The sequence below is a fragment of the Passer domesticus genome, chromosome 2, assembly GCF_036417665.1.
Source record: "Passer domesticus isolate bPasDom1 chromosome 2, bPasDom1.hap1, whole genome shotgun sequence".
In the NCBI taxonomy this organism is placed as follows: Eukaryota; Metazoa; Chordata; class Aves; order Passeriformes; family Passeridae; genus Passer; species Passer domesticus.
The window spans coordinates 75,834,798-75,859,394 of NC_087475.1; the positions used below are offsets into that span (position 1 = coordinate 75,834,798).

The 24,597-nt window shown below is 35.7% G+C and overlaps 2 long non-coding RNA genes across 4 annotated transcripts in view; one reads left to right on the forward strand and one right to left on the reverse strand.

The window, feature by feature from the left end:
• Nucleotides 1-19,543, reverse strand: part of LOC135294298 (uncharacterized) — a 48,548-nt gene extending 29,005 nt beyond the window's left edge. Inside the window, exons 1-3 of one of the 3 annotated variants that reach the window (XR_010356419.1) lie at nucleotides 19,056-19,543; nucleotides 17,544-17,694; nucleotides 2,629-2,699 (exon numbers count right to left, since the gene is read on the reverse strand). This is a non-coding gene — a long non-coding RNA (uncharacterized LOC135294298). Of the gene's footprint in view, nucleotides 1-2,628; nucleotides 2,700-11,928; nucleotides 14,161-17,543; nucleotides 17,695-19,055 lie in introns of those variants that run through there. The other 2 variants (XR_010356417.1, XR_010356418.1) reach the window with 2 other exon arrangements.
• LOC135294299 (uncharacterized) lies at nucleotides 16,360-23,596 on the forward strand. The gene is made up of 2 exons (XR_010356420.1): nucleotides 16,360-16,928; nucleotides 20,254-23,596. It is a non-coding gene; the product is annotated as an uncharacterized LOC135294299 (long non-coding RNA).
• Nucleotides 23,597-24,597: the final 1,001 nt, after the last annotated feature.

The window sequence follows — 24,597 nt, forward strand, 5'->3', positions numbered from 1 at the left end:
GGCTGAAAACCTGCTTGGTGGAAAAGGACGTGGGGGTGCTGGTTGACAGCAGCTGAACATGATCCAGGGTGTGTCCAGGTGGCCAAGAAGGCCAATGGCATCTTGGCCTGGGTCAGCACTGGTGTGGCAGCAGGAGCAGGGCAGTGACCGTCCCCCTGTACCCAGCACTGCTGAGGCCACAGCTCCAATCCTCTGTTCGGTTTTGGGCACCTCAATGAAGGCCACAATTAAGTCATCCTGAAGCCTTCTGTTTTCCAGGCTGAACAATTCCAATTCTCTCAGCCTTTCTTCATAGGAGAGATGCTCCATACCTCTCATCAACTTGGTGGTCCTTCTTTGGATTTGCTCCAACATGTAAGTGTCCTTCCCATGTTGGGGACGTCAGAACTGGATCCAATACTCAAGGTGGAGTCTCACAATAGCAGAATAGAGAGGCAGAATCACCTTCCTTGAACTGCTGCTGGCCGTGCTTCTTTTGATGTTATGAAATTTAATTGAATGTTAGGAAAAGAAATTGAATGTTAGGAAATATTTCTTCTCCAAAATGGTTGTCACACATTGAAACAGGCTGTCCAGGCAAATGGCGGAGTCTGCCTTCCTGGAGATACTTAAAATACATGTAGATGTGGCACTCAGGGACATGGTTTAATAGTGGGCTTGACAGTGATTGGTTAACAGTTGGTCTTAGTGATCTAAAAGGTATTTTCCAGACTAATTTATTCCATGATTCCCTGGTTCTGTGATTTGCATTCAAAGCAATTCACAACTTCAAGATGTTTCTCACTTGAAAATTAGTTATCCAATTTGCATGCTTTTTCATGCCAGTACTATGCACTAATGAATTGTATATTTTGTGTTGACCATGAAGCAGACAAAGCAGACAAGCACTAAAATATATGGAATCCAAAGCCAAGATTTGCTTTTCTGAGTCTTGTATATGATGTGTCAATTTATCATTGAAGTTCTATGTTACCCTGAAATGACTCTCAAAATCACATGTAGTGGCTTGTTGACTAGTTTACACAAGGTGTTGTGCCATTTTTAAATGTAGTTTAAGATATGAAGTGAGGTGTTGATTCATATTTACATACTAGAAGATCAAACCCTGTAAACAGCCTTAGTAAATATTTTAGATACATTAAGAAAGCAAAAGGGAGAAAGAAGACAAGTACTGACAACTGGTAGGAGCTTTTATACTACACTCAACATGTATTTGAATATCTTTCACAGTTTCAGTGCTTATAAACCACCAGTTAGTGGTTAATATTATAAATTATTTTTTATGAACATGAAGAAAGAAAAGCACTTTGGATTTGTCAAATTGATTTTTATGTGAGTTGTGATTAGATAGGGAAATACTGCTACTGTGTTACTGGAAGGATCCAAGCAAGAAATGCCTATATGATTAAATTCCTGGTCATATAGTCAGTCTCCAATGTGTTATACCAGTATTTAAAACACTTATTTGTTCATACATCTTCTGTATTTCTAGTTGTCTCCCACAGACTTTTCAAACCTCCTGGGTTTTGTCATGGTAACAGCTTAATTTATCTAAATTCAGCCTGCATGATGAAAATTTGTCAGAGAACTCTCTACAGTGCCCCCAAACATTTGTTTGCTTTGGTATTCTGAGTTTATACCTGACATCACAGAAAAAATTCAAGTTCCTTTTTTGACTTACCAAACTGAATTAATAGGAAAATTGGTTACAATGGCCATTGTGAAGTAATTTTGCCCCATTTCCTTCTTAAATTTGGTAGTAAAAGGCCTGTCTGGCACTTAGAACAGTATTTGGAAATAAAAGTTTTCAATATTTTCTTGATCAAGACAAGAGAAGGACTTCAGCATTCATTAAAAGCATACTGGAATAAGGAGATACCAGCTAGGCACCACAAATTTCCAGATCCATTCTAAACTGAGCTTGGAAAGGTGTAGCCAGCAAACTTGGGGGAAAATTAATATTATCCGCACGCCTTCAGCGTCCAACATTTGTAACAGACTTTGTTTTTAAATTTTTCACTGAATTACACCTAAGTCTGCATTTTAATTTTGCACATTACTACTGGAAAATACTTTGAAAAAATATTTATGAACAAAGGCATTTTAAGAATTTATATTTGCAGGAGATGTAGCTAGACCAGCTGTTCCAGCAGTATTTTCCATGTAAAAAACTGACTTTTAAAATGGAGCCTGGTCTTTGCCATGACACAACTGATTTGAATAATTTAATTAATAATTATTGGAAAAGAAGTTGTTTTTGGCCAAGATTGCTGATCACTAGTGAAAGCCAACTGAGTTTTCTATTCTTACTGTGATGATTTTGTACAAGAATATCACTTTTACATAGTAGTTTTTTTTTTTATTTTGACGGTGCCCACTGTCTGATGTGCAACAAAACCCTGACAGATCTAAAAAAAGAAAAAGTTAGCAATTGTTTCCATGTGTATTCATGAGAATGCAGATTACAAAACCTTTCTGTGGTCTCTGCTATTGGCTGTGATTTTACAAGCAGCTTCTTCAGAGAAGAAAGGCAAATTATTACAGCTGAAGTTTTTTCACTGACACAAACACACGCTAGTCTTGATAAGAATCCTCACCTTTAGTCACCTTATTCCTTTTATCTTGGGACACACTTATTAGCTTCTGCCTCAGTGACAGCTAGGTCAAAGCCGATCCCAGGTCCAAGAAAAATATTCAGCCTGGGTGGAGCAAGAAATCTGGTCAAAATTTGCAAACAAAAAAGAGCAAAATGTGTCATCTTACTTGATATAAAATGTTGTCCCACTCAGTACTTAGCACAGATGCTGCCTGAGTGAGTCATTTGTTCAATATACTATAAACACAAATCAGTTAGTTTCTTGGAAAACGCAGAGAGAAACTTGAGCTTGTTCATATTCACAGAGCTATTCCATTTCTATTTTGAAAGTTTGGTCTGTATGAGGTTAGCAGAATTAGGACCAAATTATAGAAGAGTTGGTTTGTTGGTAAAGTTTGTCTTCTGTTAGCTACACAGATATGAAGGACATGCCAAATGATTTTTAAAATATTGGATATGTCTTTTAATTAAAATTTGTTGTGAGTCTTTTTCTGCTCACTTTTCTAGGCTTTGATTCAGCAAAACACTAAAACATGTGCCTGGTCTCAATCCCATCAAGCAGTCTCATGGTAGCCAAGTGAAACAAGCATATGGTAATGAATGTGTTTATGAGGACACGTGCAACTGTTTTGCTTCTAAGCACACAGGATAGAGGCAATTATGTATCAATTTCTGTTTTAATGCATAGTGTTCTTCTGTTTTCTATCTTCCTTTGGTTCTTTAATCATCTATTTAAAAATAGCATATCAAAGTATGTTACAGAAATATGCGATCAGACTGCTGCCAAGTCAATTTCAATTAAAAAGAGGGATTTTTACGTTCAGCTGAAAACAAGACACTTGAATTTGTTGATAGTTTAATATTATTTGTAAACAGTTTATTCTGAAATTTGCACATGTACTTAATAAGTTGTGCATTATAAATTTGGAATGGTTGAGGGTTTTTTACTAAATATTAATTAGCTCTGATAAATGGCTTGGAAAGAATCATCGGACACCTTTATCCTCTGCTTAAATCTTTGTGGTAATAAACTAGGTATTTCTAATTTTTAACAGAATGACTGACTAGAACTTGCTTTTAGAGTATCAAACCATTATTTTTCATTATATGGATAGGGTTTCTGAATGGTTGCTTCCACAGAAAATTAGCTCCCATTTTGTCCCATTTTGAGAATAAAGGCTCTTCATGGCACATGGATATTTTACTCCTTCTGAGTACTACCTGTGCTTTACAGAATTTCTCAGTCACAAAAACCAGAGGCTGTAATGTTGTGGCCCCCTTACCCTCCAATAAAAATTGCTAAAACTCAGCATTTTACAAGGTTTCAAAGTTATTAAATTCTGTACATGTAGAAAATTCACAGCTTTCCCCCCCTAGGGTTGCTATACAATCTGGGAAAACATTACATATTCTGTGTTGAATTTGTGTCAACTTCAGAGTGAAATCCATGCACACTCTAGGTTTTGCCCCACTGAGCATTAGAATCTGTCCATAGTGTAACCAGGTCCTGATGTCTTGAGCATTGAACTTTGTCAGTGATGAAGGCTTAACTCATTGTCATTCCAAGGCAGCACCTTGCTTTAGATCAGTGGGGAAACCACCAACCTGGGCAAAAGTTGACCTATTGTAAAAAGAAGCATTTAGTCTCCTTGAAGAAGGGTCTCTGGCTTTGGAATTTGCTGTTCCAACACTTGACTGAAACATCTGAGTGTTTTCTGTCCAAACAGCTGGTATGTATTTATCTGTGCATGTGTGAATGTGTGGAGAGTGCATGCTCAATTACTGCAGAACAAATGGGTGGTTTAGATTCTTTGAGTTTAGGAATGCATAACTTTCAATCATGCTACTGTTTTTTAGGTCTAAATAAGTTTTTATAAAATTATTAAATTTTATTGAGGTGACCAGGAGCCCTTCTAGCATTTTAAAATACTAAACAGATAGAAAACAAATAAATGCTAAAGCTTTCTCTGATTTCAGACCATCACATATTCTCATTTCTACCCAATATATAACTACAATCCCTTTCTGCAAAGTTAACATTATATATAGCTCAAAATATTAATGTTTTAAAAACAATTATATAAATGGTGTATGCTGTATTACTATAGAAATTGAAATTGCAAAGGTTTCTGAATCTCCCAAACACTCACATTATGTATTTTGTTTTTGCTAGGTTAAAATATAAGAGACCATTTTCTAATATGCTATGAATGAGAAATACTCTTGATGAAACAAGACTATTATACTTACCTTCAGACTTGGAGAATAGATTGCTGCAAAACATAGTGAAGGTCAGAACTGAAATGAGTATTTTGTTTCATACAGGTTGATACCAACTCCTAGAAGTGTCACTTAATTGGCCACTGTTGATGGTATTGATAATGATTCAATGGCATTGTTATAATAGTGGAGAGCAGCAGGTAAGAGTGAGGGTGTAGGAAATCTATACTATTTTAGTATCTTGAAGTTGGTTGCTAAGCACTAGCATGATGTGTAGAATGCATTTAATGCCATTCTGAGCAGAAAACAACCCAAGAAATTGCATATTAAAGAAAATGCAGCTGCTGTTTATAGAATCACAATTATTGGAGATGATTTAAGATATGATGCTTATAAGTGCTTGCTCAAAAAAAGTAGATTGCAAGATAAAGAAAAGAACTCCTTTACAGTATATTACAGCCCGCAGCAGTTCTATGAGTCTGTGGTTGGAGTAAGGGATAGTGGTAAAAATAGTGAGCATAGTTAATTGGTGTTTAAATACAAGCACTTGTTCAAGATTTGTACATGTTTCCCTTTCAGAGAATGTCAGCCAGTAGTTATCCTGTCTTGGGACAGACTCTTCAGGTACTTATAGTTTTGGAAAATCCAGAGAAGCAGTGTCATGATTGACACTGTAAAGGAGAATAGGAAACAACTATTCACTTTTTTTCACAGCACAGGAACTAACAGACACGAAATTAAATTATGAGGTAACAGGCTTCAAGCAAACAAAATAAGATAATTTTGTGCAGTATTCATAATTAAGTTGTCCAACCTACTGCCACATGGTACTAGCAATGCCAGAGGCATCGATGAGTTCAAAAAGTAATAAGAGAAATTCAGAAAATAAAATCCCATTAAAACCTATTAAAAAAGTACTTCTGAGTCTGCAATGACCTAATTCACAGACTAGGAGTTTATCTGAGAACTATCATTTATGGTTGCCTCATGCTTATTTTATTTATCTAGGTTTTTCTTAGCCCACATCACACAGGCCGCTGGATTAGCTGAAACTCTGATTTAACTAGGTATAACCACTCATGTTTTCACTTATATATTCTAAAAGTCCTTATGTTAACTTATTACATGATGGGACAAAATTGCTGTTTAGTCTTGTTCTTGATTAGATATTGCTCTAATACTGTAATATGATTTTTACAGATCCCCCTTTTAATCCTTCAGACCTGGATTTAAAAAGCTCATGAGAATATGAGCCAGAACACTACAAATTTTGTCTTCTTTATAAGTCCATTATATGGTTTATCCAGCAAAAGTCCTTCTGTATAAAGCAAACAAATGAAATGCAGACGTCTGCTGTTACACCCCAATGGTACCCTTATAATGTCACTTGAATAGGTAACAGAAAACATTTTGACAGTCACAGATTACTTCCATTGGAAAAGCAGCCCTTAATCCAAGCTAAGGCTATAGTGCAGAACTAGACTCCTCTAGATAGGAAGAAACTAAGCCAAATCTAAAGGAGAACAGCCAAATTCAGTGAATTCCACAAGGTAAGAATTAAAGGAATTGTTATATTTTTATTATTTTATTTCTTAGCTGTGTCAGTGAGTACTATGGGTAAGAAGTGACAAAAAAAGCCCAACTTGCTGTCTGTTCTGCCTCTTCCTTGATGAATTTATACATGCAGGAAAAGTATAGACTTGGCAGAACAGTAATCCCACCCTTCTTTCCCATGTCCCAAGTCTAAAAATCCAGCAAAGTGCCCAGGAATTTAAGAAGATAGGATTTTGGCTTTAACCATCTCACTGTGCTAGTATTTATAGCTGAATTGTAATTTTTTCAAAAAAGTATAACACAAACTATTACCAAATGGAAAAAAAAAAGTAGTAACCTGGGTATTGTTGGTACTCTAGAGCACACCCACTAGTTTTTCCTTCTGGGCTAGTAATTTTGAATTTTTACCATGTATTTTCACTAAGCACACCTATTACTGCTGAATCTATCTTTGATGTTACTGGAATTCTTCACATTAAATGAGTTAAAGTTTCAAAGCTGTAGTTACCTGTGGAGACTGGTACAATTCATTTCATACATTTACTGCTCATTAGCATGTGTATGAAGCAGTTTCTTGCACCTTGTATATCTGTAATGAATATTAAACCATCTCATCTACTCATAATAATATAATGGCTCCTGTGATGACAGACTTTGTTTACACAGGAAGCAGATGTTGATGTTTACCTAGATGTAATTTGCAATGATGAGTGGTGGTGAGCTGAGGTTTTTTTCCTGCCAGAACAATTCAGTCTATGTTAAGCTTCTGCAAAATCTTTTATACGCCATTGTGGTCTCTTAGGTCATTATAGATATATATTTTATCTCAGTGAATAATTGTGAATCTATATCAAGATATTAAATTATGCTTATAAGAAAACTTTTTATTTAAAGATATGTTTACTAAGTCTCTGAAATGTGATGTCAAGGAAAAATTCTGGGTAAACTCCAACCAAAGATGAAAATAGCATTTGTTGGGGTCCTAAATGGATTTCTGACAAATAAATATGGTAAGAATTATTCAGAGAGGGTGCCAGTAGCTAGAAAATGAAATCAGTAACTCGTAAGGTTGAAATAAAACACATTTATTTTAGTAGAGGAGTGCCATACATTACAGTGAATTACAAAAGGATGATATGAATTCTCCATCATTTAGAGCCTTTAAATCTAGGCTGGAAAACTTTCTAAAAGATACTTTTTAGTTCAATTTGACAAAAAAATGATGGATGATTTTTTTATATTCTCTGTTATGCTATAGATAAAAAAGAACGATATTGGGATTTCTTTTGGTTTTAGTATCTGTAAAATCTATGACATAATGAAATACAATCAGATAACTACATGTATTTGTTTGTGAATTCTATCTTTATTTTTTTACTTTTCGACATAATTTACAACTTTAGACAAATAATGTCTCAGAATTCCTCTTTTGAATTTGGAGCTGTTCTTTCCTATGTCCAGTTCATTTGTCATTGCTTTGTAATCCCAAAACACGTCTTCTCATCATCACACTCACATTTGAAATTTGGAGCATAACAGTGTTTTTTGATGAGCAAGAATTTATTCTATGAGTTTCAGGCCCACTTCTCTGAATCTCCTTTCTTGCTGTTGGCATATTGCAGGTATTTTATTTTTGTCACTTCTTCGAATCCCGAAATTAGGTCTTAATGAAATTCATAGTCAGACATAAATCTATAACTGTAATGATCATATCAATGCTACATACAGAGAGTTTCAAAAGTCACCACTCATTTCTGAAAATATTCTGTGTTGCACAGAAAAGTGTGGAAGGCATGTCCAGAAGCAAACTTTTCCTTTGTTGTTTCCTAAATCATACCATTGGCTCCAGAGACAATAAGCCCAGGGAAAATACAGATCTTCTGTCTCTCCTTATTTCTGTCAAAGTGGATGTGGTGCTTCTTGGCTGAAAGTGGTATTCTAAATTTAAATCAGTTGCAGTTACAGTGGACTTAGTCACATTTTTTCCCAAATTTTGGAGTTCATTATAATGTCATAGTTTTCTAAACCTTTAAAAAATTAGTCCACACTGCAATGTGATATAGAGATTGTGGTCTGATCATCTACAGAAAACTGGCCTCAAAATTTGTTTCAAGGCCATTTGGAATGATCTGGAATCTGACACACATTTGTAAATGTATCTATCTATGTTTTTTTTTTTTTCTTTTGGAAATACAACACCTTTCTACTCTCTAAGGTCTTCCTTTGGGGGCTCTTTTGAAATTCATTCTCTGTTTTCTTTTGCTAATTTTGTCCTGCTGCATTTCTTCTGTATCCTGAAAATGCCTTTCCCTCCCTGACATTTAGACTCTTCAAGTATTTATAGATTGTTACCATGTCCCCCTTTAGTCATTTCTTAGACAAACTATGCATATTTAGCACTTGAAATCAATCCTTATACATCAATCACTCTAGAAATCTAATCATTTTTGCAGCTTTCTTCAGATCTTTCTTCAATATGTGAATATCCTTTTAATAAGATGCCTAAAATTAAATACAATGGGTCATGTCTGCAGCTCATGTAAATCAGTGTGACTGCGCTGAAGACTCTGTTGATTCATGCTAGCTAAAGTTAAAGAGCAACATTTTTAGTGCAAAGATATCAAAACCGTATATATTTTGTGAAGTGAGTCTGAAACCACACAGAGCTTTTTTTCATAGTAAAGCTTCTTTGAATTAATTTCCATCACTTAGCTACACTTTTGAATAGAGAATTTCCAGTTTGCTCCCTTTAAAACATCAAAATAATCTGATTTTTTTTTTACTTTTAATAGTGTTTTGAGGAGCTCCTTCAGCCTCCCTGACATACTTCCTTTCCATCCTCAACACAGCCGTGTGTCCCAGACCTCTGACTGGAGGTTTCTGCTTGCAGACTGTGGCCACACAGAGGGGGGATGAAAGTTTAGAGTGGCTGTAAGTTTAGAGTGGCTGTAGGAAGGAGGGTTCTAGCCCAGAAGGTTACGAGCATCAATAGCTGGCATCCTCCCAAAGCATATCTCCTTTGTGGAGAGAAAGTTTATAATCCACCTTGCAGCAGCTTATCTACCTTTGTAGTCCTCTTTGTCACTCTACTCTCTCTATCAAACATCCATCCCTCATCATATTAATTCCAAAATCAGATCTTTGTGTCATTATAATCCAACAAAGCCTGTGCAGACTCATAGTAGAGGAAGATATGCTTATTTTTCAAAGTTTGTTTTTTTTTTTCACACTAGCTATGGCTAGAGGGCAAAAGTAGCAGCCCTAATTAGGCTACTAATAGCTCTAGGACTCATGTATTGTCAATGGAGATGAATACTTTTTTTGCTGGATAATTAATACAGTATTTAGTGGAACAAATTAGCACTAAAAATAAGTAAAAATGAAATTTATAAATAACATACAAGAGAGGGTATCACTGCTAGCTGCAAAATGATGACTTTCCACTAAAAATACTGTAGAAGGGCTTCCATAATTAAATTTAACAGGATTAATCTCCTGTAATACATTACAAATAAACACACAACTAGTGAAGAAAACTATTTCACTATGTCACTATGTTCAATTTTGTCCTGAATTGACACTGTTTAGGGAGAGAGGCATGGATTGTTGTTTCTGAATCATTATTTTCTACAATACTGAATTTATAATTTTTTTTCAGTAATGTGCAATACAACTGGCCATACTCCATACTGGAGTAATCTTTTTTGCAAATACTTTGTGGGTGAGGTGGCACTTGGTTTCAAACTAAGACAGCTTCTTCAGGAAGCACATTGTTCAGACTAAAACTTCTTTATTTGAAAATACAGAAGCCAGGCCACTTTGATAGTAATAAAGGAAATTTATTGACTTATTGCTGTTTTAAAAACTATTTGGCATATGTGTTCCCCCCCACTCCCACCCTTTTCTTTTCATTTTTGCACACATTTCTCTGGTCTTTTCGTTTTGAGTGATGTTTTCTGCTTGGTTTCCTTCTGAACTGTTTAGTACAACTTCTGTTTCCTCAGACTTATAATTCCACAGGGAGGAGTAAAACAAATGGCATCTGAGCTATAAACTGTATGCCAAAAAATCTTTCCATCCAGTACCAAAGGAGTCCAGTGAAATCATGGAAGTCACATGTTTTTGTTCAAATAATTAGGGTCACAAAATTTGGATAAGTGGGATTAGTATTTGTTGTTATGCATATATATATATATGTATATGTATATAGAGAGATAAAAATCAAAGCTTTCATGAGATGCTGTATATATTAGCAACATTTCACCACAGAGAAGTATATAGATAAACACATTTTGAAATTTCCCTCAGTGTTAATCAGCATATGATCGTGGTTCAAATAGATTAGACTTTCAGATGCCCAACAGGCTTCTGACATAGAGTATCAACCAATTTAAAAAGCTATGGAAATAAAAATTTGGCATAGAAAGTAATGAAGTCATCTGCTGGGCTTGCTCCCCCTCAGGATATTCTTGTTGTGCTTGGTATTTCCCAAAATACTTCTCACGAATTCTTTACACCAACTAGAGATTCATACTGCACTCTAACTGTAGGTTACAGCTAGGTCTCTGTTTCTGACCTTGTACAACTCTTAAATGTTTTGCAAGGAGTGGTGTGAAAGGAGTAGAAAATATTGATTTATGAGGTATGGTAAACTAGCAAGCTAATATTGAGTTGCCTCTTTTCTTCCTTAAAAGCTCAAGGCTGCATTCTCAGAGGATTTATTGTGACTGACTTTGGGAAAACAGAGGTTGCTCCAGTCACTGATGGTAAACTAGTAGCTACATGTATCTATTTTACATCAATGGTTTCTTGTCACAGTAGACAAAACAGATGTTTTTCCTTCTAAGGGTGAAAGAATGAAACTGAACTGTGCTTCCTGTTGGAACTTGCTGGGAAAGGGGAGAAAAGTGGGAAGAAACAGCAAAAATATCTGAACAGTTTGTTACCATTGTCAGCTGTCCATTTGCCCATGCCTACAACTGACAATGCTTTCTAGGCAATCTTAGGACATCACCTTTTAGCTTGTTTTTCCTTTACACATAATTGGTATTGCATCTTCAGGACTGGGGTATTAAGGAATAACCCGCCCTGCCTTGCAAGAGTCTGTGGAGCTTTCCCGTGAAAAGAAGCAGAGGAATTCTGGGATTGATAGCATCACTTGGTAATTGACTGACAATAAAATGGTCAATGAAATACAAAATACCACTCAATGGGAAAAGTAGTCATATCTATGCAGATACAAATATGATTGCAAAATTTGTTACGATCGAAAGACTCTCAAAATTGCTATGATGGTTCTTTGAAGAGGGCTTAATGCCTAATAAGCTCAGAAAGGCAAAATGTGATACTAGAAGTTGTTAAGGAAGGAAGGTAGAATCAAACAGAAAACATCATTAAGGCAGCATATAAATCACTACGACATTCATATTTTTTAGTAATACAGTGCATTCTAATAGTCTCATCTGAAAAATGTTAGGCAGAAATAGAAAAGCAGGAACAAATGTGACAAGGATGAGCAACAGTGCAGAACAGCTCTGTTTTTAAGGGAGACTAAACATAATAAGACTTCCAATTTGGAAAAGCCGTGATACAGTAAAAGTTTATAAAATCAGGAGTGATGATCATTCATTAGCTCTCAAAGAGAGCAAGAAGTTGTCAAGTGATATTTTTCAAGCAGCAGGTTTAAAACAAGTGAAGAACTTCTTTAATATGATTGCAATTAAAATGTGGAAGTCATTGCCACAGGATATTACGAAGAAGAAAGGTAGAAATGGATTCAGACAAATTTACAGGAAGACCAGCAAAATCTCTCAGGGGCTGTTAAATACAAATATCTGAAGTCATGAAATCCTTAAACCAGTAATTATCAGCTACTTATGGCATTCAAATTTGTCTTGTTCTTATATAACTTCCTTAAGCAACCGGCGTCCACTGCTGCTCCCTCTCAGAGCACAGTTTCTGGTCTTGGGATACAGTCTTTTCATGTGCTCTTTTGTCATTGTCTGCTAAAAGGAATGCCAGTGATCAGAAGGAAAGAAAGCCACCAGGTAGTGTAGACCTTGTTTACGAGAGTCAGCTGGGCTATAAAAATGACAAATTCCTCTGTTTTTCTAAATGTTGCCTGCAGAGCTTATGAAGCTAATTGAAGCCTTTCAGAGCTCCTGAAACTAACATTTCTGTGCTTAGAAATTGTCTGCATGCTTGTGAAGCAGAGAGAATGAGTGTGTGCAGCAGCAGTGTGATCTCCTCTCCTACACACGTCTTATCAATGTGATTCCATTGCAACCTCCATCCCACAGGTATTCTCAGGGAACTGTCCATACACCCAATTTGATCCTTGCTTTCAACAAACATTATTCTAAAACATTCCAGCAGCATAGAGTTATTTCTTGTGAGGCACCAGTGACCACATGGAAACTAAAATTTCTCATTCAACTGAACCTTTGGCTGTATTGGTCTGAAAACAGTTCAGGAAAATACTCTTCTGAGTGTAAGCCATGAAAGAGAGAAAAATATCAAGATTTATGATGCCCTACTAATATTTCCAAATATCTCTAAACTAATAGTATTATGTTCTATTTTAAATTCTGCCACATTGTTGTGGCTTTTTAATTTACTCATTACAGTGACAAGTTTGGACTAACCAGAAAAAAATTTTCAGAATTTTTTTTCCCCTTAATAATTTTCTGATTTTTCTGAATGAAAACTTGCAGTGCTGCATTTCTGCCAAGATTTGTCATTGATGTGTGAGTCCAGAGATGAGATTATGAGATTGCATCAATCACAAATACTAGTAGTATCTCCTTAATCTTTAAAAAAAATAGAAAAGTATTGAGAACTGTTCTCATAAATCCAATATACTGTGGTCCTTCTGTAGATCAAGACAGGGCTGCAAAAAACATAAGACTGCAGCTTGCAGAACAAAGCTAGATTTTCCATGTAGTGCTATCTGACCATTACCCTTCTATTCTGCTCATTATAATTTAAGTAAAGCACACTCCTGGTCTAAGGCTTCAAAAGTTTTCTCTTCTCTGCTTTCTCTGTTTTGGTCGGTTTTTATAGTCAGTCAATAGTAGCAATGCCCCTAAGTACAGATAGTGTACATCCAATCAAAACACAAGAAACAACAATTTTTTATTTTAAAATTATACTTTTGTACAAAAAATATCTAATTTCTAGATAATATTACTTTAGGAAAGAAGACTTCACTGAAATGTAATTTCAGGTTTTGAAGTGGACATTATAGAAAAATAGACAACTTCTCTACTTCCTTTTTTGTTATCCTTTGGGAAATTTAAATTTAAAAACAAGAAAAGAGGATATAACATCTTACCTTTTAAAAGTAATTTGTTTCATGTTGGTATGCAGCACTTTTGCTATTACATGTTTATGCACTTCAAAACATGACCATGCTACTTCATCTCCAAAGAACAATTTTAGCACTCTACTGTTTTAACACAGTTAAGCTGGAAGGTAGTCAAGAGATGTGAGGAAGTAATTTGTTGTACATTTAATGGTGTGAAGTATCCACCAGAGAAAACTTAAAAGATTTTTCTGTTTCTTCACAAAAGTGTCCATGAGTGAAATTCCAATTTCCTGAGTAGTTCTCTGATTAGCTTTTCACAACTCTGTCTGTGTCAGACAATTGGCAAGAAAACAAAGATCAGGCTTTTGTTGATATTCATGAACATTCCACCTTTATCATAATCCCATTGGTGACGTCTTCTGGATTTGCTATGAGGGAAGCTTCACAACTGCTGAGCTTATCTTCAGGAACCAGTCCTGTGGTGCTGTAACTGTGTGAGGCTGGAGTTAATCTGCTGCTTAACTCTGTTCCTGTGGGGATGCCGAGCACTGCAGCAGCTTAGCGCCAGCTCTGTGGAGCTCAGGAACTCTGTGGGCCACGAGCTGCTGTGCATCTAAACCATCACTTACCCACTGGTTCCTCAAAGCTCCCCTTGGACCTCCATCACACAGGAGTCTGCATTAGCAGACTCTTCTGTGGCCCAGGGTTAAAATGAAGAATGTCTTTCCTGCAATCCCCATCTAGTTCTTCCTTAGAAAATAAATGCAAAGCTCAACAAAGCCTTGTTTAGAAGAAGCTTTTAAGGGATGCTATGCTAGAGCTATACTACACAATTCTCAACACACTGAGGAGTTCAATTAATAACACAATGCTCCTTTAAGCAATAAAACCTCTTTATTTTTTGAGAGAATTCTTGTAACTGAGGGAATAGATTGATTTACTTGTAACCTGCACTGAATTGAGTATTGCATGCTAGAGCTGACCTTCTGTAGTGAATTTGGTTTAGTTTTTGCTTTCCATTAAATAGAGAAAAGCTTCCAAACAACCCCTTGAGGCATCCTTTATGAGACTTTTGTGAGTTGCTACTTGTCTTCATACCACCATATCTCTCTGTGTCATGAAGTCAATCTTATCCTTAGTTTTCCTTAAATACTTTCTTTCATCAACGTTCGTCACAAAAAAGGGTGTTTTGATTATTACTGAAATAAAGCTCCTTGGATAAGTGGCTTTTCATGAAACTTATATTTTATTTCTGTGAGCAGTTTTTAACCATAAAAAACTGTTATGCACACTCCCCTGCTTGTAAATAGCATTTATATCACTACCATGGACATCCTGTTTAAGAAAACAAATATGTGGGATTTTTTTCTGGTTTGGGCAGTAAGAATAGGTGCATGGATTTGCATGCATACAAGGCTTTTGTGTGTTGCAATGAAAAACAAATTATTCTTGTATCAACCTGAAAAATATGTTCTTAAATAAAATTCTACACATTCAGTCTTAATGCTAAGGTATTAGATCTAAACTAACAGTTTATTGAGTGCTCTTAGAGATTTTGTCTATAGATGTAAGCAGAAACTATTTCAGCATTTAGAAAGAGCAGTATGTACTAAAGTGGGAGAGAGTTGGGTTTGCTATGGCTATTACTTTAACACATTTTCTGATTAATTCATTAATGCGTCATTCCTCAAAAATGAAATGACACTTCACTGCAGTAGTCTGAGAAAATCCTGATAATACTTTAATCTACAGTATTTTCAGCAAACTGCTCAAGGTTTTCAGCAAAAATATTTACCCGATGGAGTTATCTTTAAAAAAAATTGCACTAAGTCTGCCTCACTGCATGTCATGCAGAACAAAATTCAATATTTTGGTCAATAGCTTGGCAGAAAGATAAAAATGCATGATCTTCCACACCAGGTCAGTTCAAATCCAATCTCCTGTGTGAAACCATCCCACATAGGAAGTGAAAGAAAAGTTTATATGAAGAAGGCAGGGTCAGTGACATTTTCTCCAGCTTGTAGTAATCAAGAGCTTTACCAGCTTTGGAACCAAGAAAGTTATTTTTTTATACTCTCTTTTAAAGAGAATAAAAATCATAAGAGAGACAAAAACAGAAGAAGGATGCATTTGTTCTTTAACATGTTGAGTCCTGAGGTGTTGTTGTTTGCCCTAAAACACAGTGGTGTTCCACTTGCCAGGGGACTTTTAATTGTTTTTTTATCAAATAAGATTCTTTACTTTGCACTTATCAGATGAGCACAGAGAATTGTGCTAATAAAGCTAAATAAAATGCCATGCCACAAAAAAGCAGTTGAGAATTATTTTTATCCTCCCCATCCTACCAGTCTACCTCTGTGTCTGAGATCATTATCTGGTGTACTGCAGTGCTGGTGTGCTATCACTCTGGAGATTCTCAAGGAAGAGTGAAATCCCTCAGGAGAAAGATAATGGTCACCATAACTGCAATGTTTATGGCTGTTTCTCAGATTCAGTAGCATCAGATAGCTGTGTGTGAGGTAAGTGATGCAGTCCAGTGTCACTGGGGAGCCATATGACATTGCAATGACTTCTGAAAAGTCCCCCTAGGCTGGCTGTTAGTTCCCTAACAAAATAATGCTACCACTCAACAGCACCTAAGGGTCTCCTTTTCTACTGAAATGCCGAAAGAGAAAACAAAGAAGTGAAGGACCTGCATTTTGTAGTTTATAGTATTTGTTTAGTTCTAACACAAGATAGCTGTACTGAAGGGGAAAAAATAAAGAAGCTAGTGATACTGTGAAAATCAGAGAGGCAAAAAGGGAGATTGTGGCAAGCACTGAGCCAGAGGCTGTAATCAATTAGCTGATTGCTGAACTTCAGTCCCCTGCATTACATCTGCCAGCAGCAGCAAAAGATGTACAGCTGAAAATTCCCCCTCACAAAACCACAAAGCCTGTGGAACTCTAGTCATAAATACTTCAAAAGGAAAGGGTCTGCTCCAGTGTAGATTTCAACACCTTGATAATCAGCAGCCTTTCAGTAGTATCCATTTATAAATAGAAGATCCTTGGAATAGAGAGATGTGAATGCAGACGTCTGACGTAATAAAGCTCAAACTAATCTCCAGTATTTTATTAAGAAATCATTAGATTGAACTGCTTCAGGTGAAATCTTTCTCTATTGAAGTTAGCAGCAAAATTCCCTCTGACTTCACACAGCAAGAAATAAAACCTTTTCAAGACAGTTATTAAGCTGCAGAACAGCTAAAAGGTAAGGAATTAATTTTTATTAAATGGAAATCTATATCTCTCTCACAAACATAACTAGAGAAGAGATTCTATTGATTTTTACTTAATTTGTTATATTTACTGATATGAAGAGTCTTTGAGAGTCCTTTTTTATTTTCTGGCAATAACTACCTATGTTTTTTTTTTTTTAATCATACTGTGGAAAAGGTGATTTTAAAAACAAAAATATAATCTTCTTACAAATAACCAGGTAGGTAACTCAACTTTCACTGCAGAAAACTGAAAAATCTTACCTAGAATGTTGCAATGAGTAGTGCTTGGGAAGAGTCTTTTGGCAAGTGTTTCTGACTCAGTATTCAGAGAGATATGTCTACTTTCAATGCTCTCAGAGAGTCATCCCCATGCTGGCTGGGCCTAGTCTGATTGCTGGGAGATGTAGTCTGTGTTATGAATTCTATCTGTCTTTTTGCTATACTTATATTAGTCTTTAAAATAATTAAAAAAAAAACACTTTAAAAAGAGAATTGTCAAAAGAGACAGGTAAACAACAGATTATCATCATAAATATTCAAACAATTTGTGATCAAATGACAAAATCATACTGATGTCAGGATTTGAGGATAGGAAGGCATTTTACCTTTGTGTACTTCCTTTGGGAAAAGAGGTGAACTGGCCACAAATTCCTTGCAATGACCTGGTGACAGTCACAAATGTAGACAGCAAACAGCTCAACTGGAAGAGAGATTTCTTTCCTTGTTGTAATGACTTGGGAAGTACTGGTCAAGAACCTAAAGGTAAAAGGCATGAGTGAGTGAGAACGCCACTCAGTAATAGTTCATAAAACATGAAATGCAAAGGAAAGAACAGCAAAATAAAGGCATCAGATTTCAGAAAAGTAGGCTTCAGTAAACAAGAATTGTCTTGTAAAAAATTCAAGAAAACTAAGAATTACTTCAGGGAGCTATATTAAAGGTATAAATCCAAACTAACCCAGAACAGATAGTATAAGATTTGCTAAATTTTGACCTTTTCAGCCAGCATCTGAAAAGGTGAAGCTGGGTCACTTCCTTAGGGAAGTGACCTTCCTTAATGCTTATGCATTAAGCGTTGCGTAAATGTGATGCCACAGAACTAAAAATTATGAAGGCACACAATAGATTCCAGTCCCAAAGGCCATGATGATGATAAAAGTCATTCTTTCATCACATAAAATAAGACAAAACCAAAATAAATACCAGTTAAAAATAAGAAAGAAAAAAAAAACCACAAAACCCAAAGAAAATAAAACCACTCTAGAGATGATTGACATGTTTTTTAATACTTTTTCTGAATCACTTTTATTTATAAGGGTGAGATATATTTCGATATTACAGCAATAAATAACAATGGAAATTAAGACCAAGGCTCTAAGTAGGAAGGAACAGGTTAAATACCTATTACTAAGTTAGATGTTTTCAATTAGCTGTGATGCTGCGATACTTGAAGAATAAGCTGATGAAATATCAATGATGTGAGAAGTAGCTCTAAAAAGTCGAAGACAATAGGTAATGATCAAGAATGATTGCAATAGTGATCTTTGTGAATGTGAAACAATTTTAGGAAATTAGATATACTTTCATTCCTGGAAGAATGTTAGAACAAACAAACTATTTGTTAAGCAACTAAAAAAACCCCAAGGAAATTAGTCATTGTCGATATGGATTTGTCAAAACAAAATTGTATCAGAATAATCTAATTTCTTTCTGTGGGAGAGCAACTGTGGATAGAAAAGAAGCAGCAGATGTCACACATAGCTTTTAACACTGCCTTGTAATATTCTCATAATTAAGCTAAGGAAGTCTGTTCCAAACAAAACTATAGAAAGTGGGCACAGAAAGACTTGAATCACTTTCCTGATAAATCACTTGCCAATAGTTCACTGTCAAATTGGAATGGTTCTGTGATGTAGTGTACAGTTCAGGCTCTTTTATTTCCCTTCAAGACTGGGGAGAACTAATTAACGTACTAAACGTGCTGGAAAAATCATAGGGTACAACAAATTGGTTGACCTTCCCAGATCTGTGACATTTGTATTCCTATTCACATATTTATCTCTAGTTCAAAGCAATATTTCCTTGTATATATTAAGCAAAGAAATAAGTATACTCACACTTTGGCTGTATTAAATGCACAGGATCCCAAAACCATGTTGTGTTTCCTGTAAAATGTTTGTTACTTTCGTATCAGTCATATATTTCATTAAAAGTAGTTTTGTTTTAAAAGTTCTCTTTAAAAATTGTCATAGCCCCTAAAAAAAAAAAATAATCTGCAATAATTTGAGCATTTTTGAAAACTAACAAAAATATTAATATTTCAGTGAGTTTTGATAATGAACATTGTTATACTCAAAAAGGTTAGGAATAGATTATTTTTTGTCTTCTCTACCCCATACCATTTGGCTAGATATGTGAATAATATTGCTCATTTTCCTTCCTGAATGAAGAAGCAAAAATCTTCAGAATAAAGTGAGAATCTTTAGAATAACACTCCTCACTTTAATTAGTAGCATTCATAATTTGAAATGTTGTTTTTAATTTCCATCTTCATTATCTACTTAAAAGTCGCTGCTCCTATGAATATTTTTCAAATTGCATGGAGGAAGATAAAACATTCAAGAATGCCAGGAAAAAAAAGAAAACCGCAATGGTTTTTTTTTGAAAGGCAGTTTCACTTTTGGAAACCAATTAGCATATTATTTTTGTATTATTTTTCTGCTTTATAGCTTGCAAAGTTTGCATTGCCCGCCAATAGGTGGCACTAATAATTTCTGCATTTTCTCAGTGGTTGTTCTGTTGTCTTTCAACATTCATGGAGTTATATCCTAGTATATCTACCATTTCCATAATCTTTGTTTTATTTTGATTTATGTTTTACATTTAACAAAAAAAAAAAGGTGAATATCCAAGTGAATATTGAATTTATAGGCATACTATAGATACATTAATAAACTCTAAACAGACAGTGTTTTTTGCCTGAGGGATCCAATATTAATGTGCCCAAAAACCCAAAGCTGCAAATTGCTGATGCATGGCACCTGAAGGGTACATTTAACATTGAAATAAAATGGATAGAGTATATAACTTCAATACAACATTCATGTTTCTCACTTTAATTTAATTTATTTCTTGGAGAAGGATTTCAAATGCTGTTTTTAGAATACTTGAAATAAATAGCATAATGCAATCTGAAACTTATGGTTATGATTTACCTGGCTACATATGTCTATGACCAATGCATGATTTCTGGGCACCTGCAATTTTCTGTCCTTTACCTGTAAGCTCTGATTTCTTTATTACCCTCTATTTCAGTATTGGGGTGGCACCATCATACTACAAGAAGTGAAAGGATAAAGCAAAGAAGAGCTGGTTGGCTGGGTTTCCCATGCAACTCCAAGAAGAGCCAAGCCTCTTTTAGCCCACCAGAGACAAAGGCATACATACAAATTTTCAGAAGAGCATAAGCTGCAGTGAAAGCTGGATGCTGCCAGCACTGGGTACTTCTCTTCCTCTCTGTCTGAGTAAAACTCAGGTTATGACATGCTTTCAACATCCTGTCAAGATCTGCTAAGTTCTTGTGTGAGCCAGCCTTTGCAGATGTGCTGCACAAGGTCTTTTATCGTGGCTTGTGCTGTGTTGCAGACCCAAAATATACCTGTTGTGCTTAAGAGAAAATGCAAAAAACATTGTCACTTCAAAGCAGATCTCATTTCTGGCAGCAAGGAGATGAAGCCAGTTATTTCAGTAACACAACTTTCAGATCTCAGATTTCATGATTTCTCAAAAAATTTAGTTGAGTCAATTTTTGTCTTTTACACTGTACACTAAAAGTCTGCTTTTTGGAAGACTCTTCCCACACCAGCTGTCTTCTGCCATATCACTGCAGCACTGGCTGTGGTAGGCATGCTGGGATAGGAAAGGGATGTCAAATAGAGAGGAGACAGATATGCACATAGGAGAACTGCACATAGAAGTACTAAACTTATCAGTAGTATCTGGCAATTAAAGGTATCTTAGACACAAAAAATTATTAAAGGGAGGTGGATGTTTCTAGCATATTTCCCTGTGAGATGAGTGCATGCTTTGAAATTGCTGGTAGGAAAGAAAGGTAGCAGCAATAAAGTTAGCACACAAACACCATCTGTGAAAGCCAGAAAGCATCTATAGATCCTCTGTATGCTAGAGGCTTATTGCATCATGTATGAGAAGGGATAGAAAAAACCCAGAAAGAGAAAGAAGAGAGGGAAATACAGAGTCAGCCTTTCCCAACCCCCCCAAAAATGCATGATAAAGCTGAGAAGTAAATATGAATTAAAAAATACTGTACAGACCATCTTAACACTGTTATGTTACTGCCATACAAATCATACGCATTTTTCATGTTGTGGAGATCAAATGAATTATTGCCAATTTAACACAAAGCTTCAGCCTGAGGCACTATCTATGTAAAAACTAACTCTATCCTGAAGACACAATTTAAATAGAAAACCTCCTAGATTATTGGTAACAAGGTTGCACTCCAAACAAGGAGGGAGTATGCTGGAAGTCAGGAGAATTTTGCTGGAAATCTGTAAACCACATCTACTGCCTACAGAAATGAGCAACTAATAAAGCCCTCCAGCTCATGCTCCTTGCCCAGCAGCAATCTTTAAGTCAGTTCCCTGGATTCCTCTGTCTCTGCCCAATAACCATCACTTAACTTTTCTATTTTCTTCCCACTGTGCTCTGCTCCCAGTACACAACAGTGGGCAACACCTGAATTTATATGGAAATGCAAAGACAGGGTCATCTCAGGCCCTAAAATACAATATTGATAGTCCCAGCCATAGATTTCCGTCATTTCACCCAACTACAATGACTCCAACTCTCTTGGACATTTCTGTTCCCAAGGCCACTCACTTTTCCTCCTGTGCTCTGCAATATCAGTAAATATACTACAAGGTCATCTCTGGTGCTGTTGGTTACAAAGTTGTCAGTGGAGACGGTCATTGAGGAGGCTTTGTTAAGCATGTACTTGTTCCCGTAACCAGAACAGTTTTCCTCTCCGGTTTTTGTTTTTGTTTTTCTCATTACCCTCCACTCTGCTGGTTTATACTTTATATATCCTCTAAAGACCTCTCAGAGTGTAATTTGATTGCTGTTGGGGAAAGAAAAGTACCCATGAATGGAAAATTCTACTTTCTGCTCTTTCTAGTAGACAATAGCAGAGAATATTTGCCTCTGGAGACTTATTTTTATTTATTGATAGAAGATATCCATCTCAGTTCACCATTTCCATGCCTGTACCTTCACTTGTATTTTTCATTTTGAGCACTTCATAGCCATGCAGTTAACTGTGGATTGCAGTCTTATGTGGTTTTGTCCCTGCAATGCCCTGGTGAATTGGGAAATGTCACTGTACTGACTTTATAGGCAACACATTAAGCATCAATACATTGTGAGCTCAGGCTTGTGAAAAAGCCATTCATCACAAATGTGCCAATTCTCTATAGGCATATGCAAAGCTTGTCCCAAATGCAGGATAACTCAGATCTGGCTTTTCCTGGGATGGTTCTGTAACTCTTAAAAATAACAGAAAAAAACTAAATGTTACCTTCTTTTGCTACATACTAAGTTAATGTTATATACTAAGTTAATTACTATATACTAAGTTAATCTAGCCATTGTTGTTGACTTAATTTTTATAACATTTTACCCTGCTTTTTTACTAATTGTCCCAAATTTACAGTGAAAAATGTAGCAAATAAAGAAATGGAATCTTGCTTACTTTTCTATTATCTCAGGCTGACTGATGGAATATCCGTACCTTACTATCTTTCAGTATTTTTCGATGTGATGCTTGATTTAATATAGAATCTTTCATGTTTAGGCATCTCAGAGGGTGTTTAACAAAAAAATGACACCACATCTGCTGCAGTGTAGTTTGAGGTGTGTAGGATCGAAAGGGCAGAGAGGAAAGCATGTTTCAAAAGGACAGCATAGGAAAAAGGTGAAATGCATTATCTATCATTGTTACTTCAAAATCTTGTGTTTCAGAGCCATGAAGTGCAGCAAATTACACATAAACTCAGCTATTAATGTTGATGTAAGAGATTCTGTTGTGACAGCATTGGAATAAATACCATAGGTATATTCATGAATATAAAATTTGATATGTAGCAAATTCCTGTTTAGGAACAAACCTAATGTCATTATAGATTTTGGAAATATTGTCTGACATGTTTGGCAATGCACTGTCAGGATGAATTAGATCCCACCTTTGTTTGCAGAATGATGCTGTCGCAAACAAGCAAAGAGTAAAAACTGTCTTGCTCTGTTGCAGACTGCAGCCCATTTTCTGTGCCAAAAGTGTGGCAAAAGAACGGCCCAGATACAAAGCAGCATGTAATGCCAAAGGTAAACTGACACTGTGAGCAACACAGTTAAAAAGGATTGTTCATTATTGCTCCAAGACACCACGGACATTATTCTCTCTTGGCTAGGTTTTGGACTCTCCACCCTGAGTAAACTGTCAGCACACATCTGTGCCATGCCTGCATCTCTAGTCAGCTTTATATTTTGTGAAGTATCAGTTTGGGCCTACTACTTTACAGTCTTTGTTATGTTTAACACCACAATATCTCAGGAAAAAAAAAAAAAACAAAAAAAAAAGAAAGTGGAAGTAATAGTACTATAAAGCGCACAATAAGCAACTGCATAACCTAAATTTAAACCCTGTTCTTTAGCTTTTAATAACCAAACAAAACAAAACAAAAACCAAAACCAAAAATTAAATACCCTAAAACAAAACAAAACAAAACAAAATAAAAAAGCAAGAAAAAAACTAAGGGAAAATTTAGGAAGACACTTCTCTCCATACAGCAGATGAGAAGGGTTTAAGAAATGAAAATGGGATTCAAAACTACGATATAAATCAGAATATTAAGTCAGAATAGGTGTGATAAATGTTGAAACACACCTGAAATTCTGTTTCTCCTGAGGAATTCTAGTATTTATCTCAGACAGTACTAAGATACACTCATGAAACTCAGTCAATGGCTCCTACAGAGATTTTTTTTATTTTGGCAGAAATCCACAAAAGGAAATTTAAACTCCCAAAGAGCCTAATTAATTATGAGATTTGCTTCTTGGCAAAAATGACTAATTTATCAGTACACCCTTGCTCAGAAAAATCATAGGTAACCAGGGGCATAATTTCTTGTTTAGCTGAAACATGACTGTTGGGAACCCGGAATTGTTTTGATACAGGGCGTTTTGTTATAGTAGCTTCATGCCGAAGTTTTAATAATAGTATAATTTAATAATAGTATAAATTACCATAGTAATTACATAGCAACTGCTAATGTGAACATAACACATAGAGTGGAGAGACTTGTATAGCCTGTATAAATTAGGTGCCAAGGGTGGGCTTTGTCTCTTCTAATTTTAGAGCTCTAAAATGTTCATGTCTGTCTTCAAGCTGGTCATCCTTAGACTCTTCAAAAGAGGAAAACAAGTATTCCTTGATATACAGCTGACCTATTTCAAATTCTGCTTTGAGACAGTGTGAACTGTGCCCCAAAATTCCATCATCTCTCTCCAGAGAGATGACGGTTTAACTAGGATGTATATGTACATGCTGTAGGCATTTATATTTCACAAAAATCTAGTCTACCC